The following is an 8,505-nucleotide window of genomic DNA, read 5'->3' on the forward strand; positions in this document are numbered from 1 at the left end:
AATAAAGTGAGAATGAGAAAGCCCTGCCTATGATCACAAAGTGGAGCTGTCTCCCCAGATGGTGCACACCTATCTTCCCAGAATGAGCTACTGCAGCACTAAAGCAGTTTGTTTTTACTGTAAAATCATCCCAAAAGCCATAAAGAGACACGCATTGGGCCTCCTCTGGTGGCGCAGCGGTTGAGAGCTGGGCTGCGAGGCTGCCCGCAGCCTCTGCAGCGCTGGTTCGTCCCCCAGCCGCCGGCGAGGGTCCCACAAAAAAAAAAAAAAGAGTCACGCATTGCTTAATGACATTCTGGTCAGCAAAGGACCACGTAGACAGCGGTGGTCTCAATCGACTACACCGAGTGGTGCTTGTGTAGTAGGCGGTGCCATCCGGATTTGCGTAATTACACTGTGAGTCATCTAACAACGCATTTCTCAGAAACTATTCCTGCTGCCAAGCAACACATGACTATAATGAGGATGAACTGAGATTTGTGACTTTAACCCAATGGGTAGCAAAATCCTTCAGATCTTTGAGGGTTTTCTACTTTAGAATGTTCTTTATTCTCAAACAACACCCCCACCTCCCCCCCCCCCCCGCCACGCAACTCCATGTTTATAACCTTTTTCAAACAAACCCTTCTTCTGCCTCTGCTTACTAGAGACTTCCTAGAATGGATAGATAGGAATTTCTAGGGTAAAACAGACAAGAAGGGAAGGCTGTGACCCTTACGGGGGGAGGGCAGGTGCTCAGATTCTAGTTGGCTCTATGCACCGGTGAATATGGCAATCAGTTCTCCCTACCACCCTGTTACCTAGGGGCAACACACAACTGCCTCTGCTAATACTAACTTTTACCCCAGATCCATCACATTTCTGGCATATATGGCCATCACAGTCCTCCTATTGACATGATTTTTATTCTACTGTGAAATCATGGCCCCAGCCTATTGTGTAAAGGCAGATTTGATTCTTTCCTAAGCTTGTTTACAATATAAGGCCCATCTAATCATCAGGGAATGGGGTCTAATACAATGGTTCTTACACTTGAATGTAGGCTACAATCACCTGGAGGGATTGTTGAACCATGACTCACTTGGCCTCATCCTAGAGTTTCTAATTCACTAGTCCTGTGGTGCAGCCTGAGGATTTGCAGTATAGCAAGTCTCTAGATGGGACCACTGCAGCTGCTCCCAGGATCATTTGCTCCATGAGAATCATCTGGAATGAATGACTTTGCCCTTCTATCCTCTGATAGAAAGAGGAAGGAGTATCTCAGCTCATCTCACTACACTGGCAATAAGTTGTGTTCAAAATGCTACTCTACTGAATGCAACTCACCTGTGTATTGACACCAGGCTTGAAAACAGCAACTGAAACTGCTAAAGTCAAATACTGCCAAATAGCTAGGATTAGTATCTAAAAGTCACTCAGATTCTTTGGAAGAAATACTCTTGGAAATTCAGTTTCTTTAAATAATGCAGGGATACTAACTTACTCATGCCTTAATTTTTTCTAATATATGCACAAAGAGTGATGCCTTAATGAAATTCAGATTTTTTTTTTAAATTTATTTATTTATACAAGCACTGGGTACAGTCAGAAGCGTGGGAGGGTGAGAGAATTCACCAGAGCCAGAGCGGGGAGCAGAGCAGGCAGAAGGACCGAAGTACACTGCTGAGGGGAGCAGCGGGCGGCAGCAGAGGTCTGCGCACCATGTGGGACCCTCACCCAGTTGCCGGGGAGCAGCCGGGGATTGAACCGGAGCTGCAGAGGCTGCGGGCAGCTTCGCAACCCAGCGCTCAACTGCTGAGCCACCAGTGAGGCCCGAAATTCAGATTTTTTAAAAAAAGATTTATACAAAAAACAGGGGTACAGGCCAGAGGTGCGGGAGGGTGAGAGAATTTACCAGAGACAGAGAGGGAAGCAGAACAGGCAGACTGACTGTAAAGGCCGGACTGGGCACAGTGCAGGTTTTCTGATCCCATGCAGACCGGGTAAAGGAGGAGTCAGAGTCCTCAGTAGTTTTGCAGGTTTTTTATTTGGGGTTCACCAGGCATATGGCAGGCTGGCAGGCTGGCAGGCCTCCCAGCCCCCAGCAAGTCTTCACTCTATCTGGGCTCTCTGGTGATCTCGGCTTCTCTTCGGCTTCTCTTCGGCTTCTGCTTCGGCTTCTACTGCTGCTACTGGTGCTGCTGCTGCTGGCGTCCCCCCGTGACGCCGCCCTTAAAAGCACAGTCTTAGCTCAGCTGAATCCCATCTACCTATGCCCACACCCTATTCCAGGTGCCCGCCATCAGGCATGCATTCAGGACAAGGATCCATCATCTATCCTGATGGCGGAAGGGCAGAAAAGCCTGATATTTTCTTTACCCTACACTGACCAAAGACACTGCTGAGGTGAACACAGGGGGAGGCAGGAGAGGTCCGCCTGCGCCATGTGGGTATCTCCCAGGCTGGCCGGGAATCCAACATATGCTGCAGAGGCTGCAGACAGCTTCACAGCATGGCACTCAACCTGCTGCATCACCAAGAGGCCCAAAATACAGATTTTAGACATTACTTGCTATGATGTTACTTATGTTCAGTGAGTTAATTAATTTTCTATCACTTATCATAAAAGTACAGTACTTTTATTTATTATAAAAGTATAGTACTCTTCAGCCAAGGAACAATTTATCAATAAATAGTTGTTGAGAATGTTCAACATTATGGAGTGGAATATGATTCTTGCATAATCCTGTTGGCTTAGTAGGGGACTGCAAAGTCCACAATGCTGTAGGGAGTGGGAAATAATGATAGGCATTCAGGGGGAAGCATTCAGAGGTGTAGAGTAAGGAAAAATTGTCAGGCTTTTCTGCCCTCCCGCCATCAGGATGGATGGTGGATCCTCGCGGTCCTGAATGCATGCCTGATGGCGGGCACCTGGAATAGGGTGTGGGCATAGGTAGATGGGATTCACCTGGGCTAAGACTGTGCTTTTTAAGGGCGGCATCATGGGGACTCCAGTGGAAGCCGAAAGAGAAGCAGAGAAAGAAGCAGCAGAAGCCAAGAAAGAGAGAGAGAAAACGCCGGAGAGCCCAGATAGAGTGAAGACTTGCTGGGAGCTGGGAGGCCTGCCAGCCTCCCGGCCCCCCAGTATTCCTGCCTGCCGTGTACCTGGTAAACCCCAATAAAAGCCTGCAAAACGCCACTGAGAGCTCTGATTCTTCCTTTACCTGGCCTGCTGGATCATAGAAAACCTGCACTGTGTCCATTCCTGACCTTACAAGGGGGAAAGCCACTATTTTGCTAAGGAAATTCCAGCAGTCTCTGCTTATGACTGATAGTTAAATGGGTTATTTTCTGCCCCAGAATGTGCAGCCCAGGGGTCAAACGGGACTGAGACCCAGCCTGCACTCTGATCACCTTCTCATCAAGCCATGCCCCTGAGCATGAGGTTGACTGTCCAAGGAAAAAGTAGGTTTGCCTTCGCCTAATCTTCCCAGATACAATGGATGAGCTATTAGCAGCCCAGTCAGCTTCTAAATGTTGGAGGCAATGGGGGATAACTAATTTTCTCACATGACACTACCTGTCTGGGACCACATATTGGATTCCCAAGAATTTTTTTCCTTGCTATTTACATGGGTAGGAAAGTAAAATATTTTCTGAAAGCTTTGAATACTGAGATATGGTTTTACTTTGTGGACTCAGGAACCCTAAACAGGTCTGATATAAGTGATCCCCATAGGCATCTTACCCTATTTAACAACTGGAGCTTGACATTCCAATTTAATTTTATCTTTTTAGCCCAAGGCATGTTGAAATAATAATAAAAGAAAGAATTTTGAATTATTTTGCAGTTAGTACTGGGTGGTTATGTATGTCACAGTACTCAGCAGAGAACACTATTGATTTACTTGGCTGTACTATTCCCCTCATTGTAAGTTCTATGGGAACAGGGGTCTTGTGTTATTATTTTTTTAAGATTTATTTATTTATGCATACAAGAACTGGGATACAGGCCAGAGGTGTGGGGGGGTAAGAGGATTCACCAGAGACAGAGTGGGGAGCAGAACAGGCAGATTGACTGAAATACACTGCTGAGGGGAGCAGCGGGCGAGATAGGAGAGGTCGGCTGCACTGTGTGTGTAGCAACCTGGCCTGCCTGGGATCAAACTGGTGCTGCAGAGGCTGAGGATAGCTTCACAGTGCTGTGCTTAACCCCTTGCGCCATTAGAGAGGCCCCACAATGTACTTTATTAGTTTTAGTATTAAAATAGAAGATTTAGAGGCAGGTCTAATAACTATTGTGGTTTGAAAGATTTGAAACAATAGTGCTGATTAAAAAAATCTATTTGTTACAAAGTTGTAAGTACTGCTAATGCTCCTGTGTTTTTTTTTCACTACATTCATAATTAAAGGAAAGATAAATTTTAGTTCAAAGTTAAGAGAGAGATTCTTTTTTGAAAAAAGTTATGGGGGGGCAACGATCTAGGATAAAGGACTATAGGTGATTTGATGGTGGAGGTGGTGTAGTAACATACACCTGAGGAGGTGTGACCCTCTTCCCCTAAATCATATAGTGTTGTAAGTCAATATTACTTCAGTAAAGAAAGGAAAAGGACACAAGAATGAATAAATCAAGATTTATGCAATTGAAAATGCTAGAATCTATCTAATGAAAATGTCAGACAAATAGAGGCTAGGGTAGGTCTGCCTGTTCTGTTCCCCACTCTGTCTCTGGTGAATCTTCTCACTGCCCCCCCCCCCCCAGGCCCCGCACCTCTCACCTGTCCCCCAGCTCTTGTGTGCATAAATAAATAAATATTAAAGAAAAAATAGAGGCCATATGGGTTCTGTGAATAGGGAAGCCACACATAGCTTAGCGTCCTGAATCACTGCTTGAGGAAATATTTACCAACTTAATACAATTGCCTTGAACTCCATAAGAAAGAAAAAACTTCTACTGCATGTGAGTCATTATATATTTTAGAATCTATGTTACTGTAATGTTTGCCCATTCATTACTATATGGTTATTGTTTTCTTCATTTTATCTTTCACTTTAATGCTTTATTTTGAGCAAAATTGCAACTCACCTTTGTATTAGATTCCACAGAGGTATCTGCTATTGTAAAGCATGTATCTCATTCCATTAACATCTAATTAACTTAATATGTATCAAAGACATATGGAGACTAAATTATATTTTTCCAGTGATGTTTAGTTTATTTTTCCCCTCCAGTTTTCAGTTTTATGCACCAGATGGTTACCAGTTGGATCCTTATGAATAAATTGTAAATGACCAATAATAATAAATATTTGTATGTCTCCATCTCCTCAGTGATGTTTAAGCATGTTAATGAACTTGTTTTCAAATAGTGAGCATCTCACTGTGGGAGCCACAGATCATCTCATATGACATTGCCAGAAATATCTCCCTGAAATATATGGTGAAGAAAAACTATATGTGGGCAAAAGTATTGGATGGGTTTATGTTGCCAGAAATTAGCTTAGCTGCAGTGCAATGTTAAGTGGGTTTTGTTTTTTTTTTTTTGGTCGTGGACATAAAAAAATAATGGCACAAACAGAAAAACAAAATCAGGTTGATGCTTTTACAATTCTTTCCAAAACTGATTAAAAAAATGAGGCATGATGTTGACTTTTTAAAAAAATTTTTTTTTAAAGAATCATGCGATTTATTTATTTTTTTTAAATAGAGGCATGTTTTATTTATTTGATTGTTTTTTTGTTTATACATGCACTGGGTACAGTCAGAAGCGCGGGAGGGTGAGAGAATTCACCAGAGCCAGAGCGGGGAGCAGAGCAGGCAGAAGGACTGAAGTACACTGCTGAGGGGAGCAGTGGGCGGCAGGAGAGGTCTGTGCCCCATGTGGGACCCTCCTCAGGTGGCCGGGGAGCAGCCAGGGATCCAACCGGTGCTGCAGAGGCTGCGGGCAGTTTTGCAACCCAGCGTTCAACCGCTGCGCCACCTGGGAGGCCCTTAAAAAATTTTTTTTAAAGATTTATTTAGTTATGCATACAAGAACTGGGGTACAGGCCAGAGGTGCAGGGGGGTGAGAGGATTCACCAGAGGCAAAGTGGGGAACAGAACAGGCAGACTGACTGAAATACACTGCTGAGGGGAGCAGTGGGCGAGACAGGAGAGGTCTGCCTCACCATGTGGGTTTCTCCCTGGCTGGCCTGGGGATTGAACTCATGCTGCAGAGACTGCAAATTGCTTCATAGTGTGGTGCTTACTTAACCCCTTGAGCCACCAGGGAGGCCCGATGTTGACTTTTAGCTTAACTAGCCAGACCCTAATAATCAAGGGGTCATTATCTTATACACTTTATTTAAAATTAGATTATCTAAATGTAAACTTTTTATACTATTAAAACAATGCTCATTGTGGAAATTTTGGAAAATACCAAAAAGCAAAGGAAGAAACTATTCGAACAATCACCTAAAATGTGTTCATCCAACTAGAAACAGCACCATTTTCTTTTTATAGAAGAAATTCTGTTTATATGCAAATATATAGATATTTCCTTTTAATGATTTTTTTTGGATTTTTTTCATCAGTCCTTTTGTAACAGGGTGGTCCCTAGGAAAAGGGGAAGTTCCAAAGGAGGGTGGAGCTAAAAAGAAGAGAAGAAGCTGGAAAGAAGAGACTGAGAAGGAAGGAAACAGGATGGAGAGCCAGAAGGAGACCTGGAGGAGGCACATGGAGCTGAGAGACACGTGAAGAAGCTGTGCTTGCCTTTTGGTCGTGGACTGGGTGACACAGATGTGGGTGAGAGACCCATGGAGAGGTGACAATGGTGATTTTTGTCTTGATTTTGATTTTGCTCTTTTCCCTCCAGACTAGTCTGGTTGTTTCTGATCCTTTTCTGTGGGTATCCACTGGAAGGTGTTTTAGACGTGTGGCAGGCTTTTGGGCCTTGCTGTGGGCCAATCCTGCTTAGGTGGACTTTTACCCATGAGAGGACAGGTAACTGTGGGTGATTTGAAAACCATATTCTTTCTTTTCTGTATTGTTTACTAATTGTATTAAATTTCCTTCCCATTAAAGTCTTACATGTGGGGCCTCCCCGGTGGCGCAGCTGGGTTGAGCGCTGGGTTGTGAAGCTCCCCGCGGCCTCTGCGATGCCGGTTGGATCCCCAGCTGCTCCCCGGCCACCGGAGGAGGGTCCCACATGGTGCGCAGACCTCTGCTGCCGCCCGCTGCTCCCCTCAGCAGTGTACTTCGGTCCTTCTGCCTGCTCTGCTCCCCGCTCTGGCTCTGGTGAATTCTCTCATCCTCCCACGCTTCTGACTGTACCCAGTGCATGTATAAACAAACAAACAAATAAATAAATAAAATACGTGCCTCTTTAAAAAAAAAAATAAAGTCTTACATGTTTTGCGTTGATAGGGCAGACGGCAGAACCTATTTAGAACAGGCAGGTTTAGGGGCTCTGGGATGCTTGTCTCCCTGCCCTGTTACACTTTCTTCGTTGAACTAAAGGAGACAATTTGTCTTCTTGGTTTTTACACTTACTACTTACATAAGTTTCAAGATCTGGGCCAAATGGTGTGCTGCACAAGGGTATGCAAAACAATATTGTGTGAAGTAAAAATCACTGGGAGGGTTTTGGGCTAATAAAGTTTTTTTTCTTCAGTGTAGTAAGAAAGATATGAGGGGACAAATAACAAACTGAGCAGAAATTGTTGACTCACTGCTCTCAAGGGGATTATGATGTCCTCCTTTCAGCTTAGAGAGCCAAAGGGTGGATCTAGGGTACAGATTAACTGCCAATTGATTCCTTAACAGGTCAGAAAATGAGGCACTCAGAGGATTCATATAATAGAATGAGAGGTGTGGGAGAGAAAGCAGAGCAAGATACTCTGATATCTCTGACTGTCTGGCTCAATTATAAACATATGAATTACCTTCATGAAAGGCTTCCAGAGATAAACAATTGTGTTATTGTCAAAAAGGTGATCAAATTTTGAAAAGTAGATAGAGTCAGCTAGATGTATCAATTTCCATTTTTAATCAAAATAGACAATAAGGGCCTCCCAGGTGGTGTAAGGGGGTAAGATGCAACCTATGAAGCTATCCGCAGCCACTGCAGTATGAGTTCGATCCCTGGCCAGGGAGCTACCCACATGGCGCAGCAGACCTCTCCTAATTTGCCTGCTGCTCCCCTCAGCAGTGTATTTCAGTCAGTCTGCCTGCTCTGCTCCCCACTCTGTCTTTGGTAAATCCTCTCACACCTCTCACCTCTGGCCTATACCCCAGTTCTATATGCATAAATAAATAAATCTTTAAAAAACAAACAAACGAAAAACTAAAATAGACAATAAGTTGTCAGTGCCACACCTGAACCTCGAGTTCCTTCAAACATCTGGCCATGCTCTGTTTATAATTACGTCTGACTCTTGCCTCATAAATCCTGGTCTTGAGCAAAATCTAATCATCTTTGCAAATGGCCTGTTCTTTCTAGTATAATTTATATAATCTTATAGAGGATCATAATAACTTTACCTT

Source organism: Talpa europaea, assembly GCF_964194135.1.
Source record: "Talpa europaea genome assembly, chromosome: 2".
Classification (NCBI taxonomy): domain Eukaryota; kingdom Metazoa; phylum Chordata; class Mammalia; order Eulipotyphla; family Talpidae; genus Talpa; species Talpa europaea.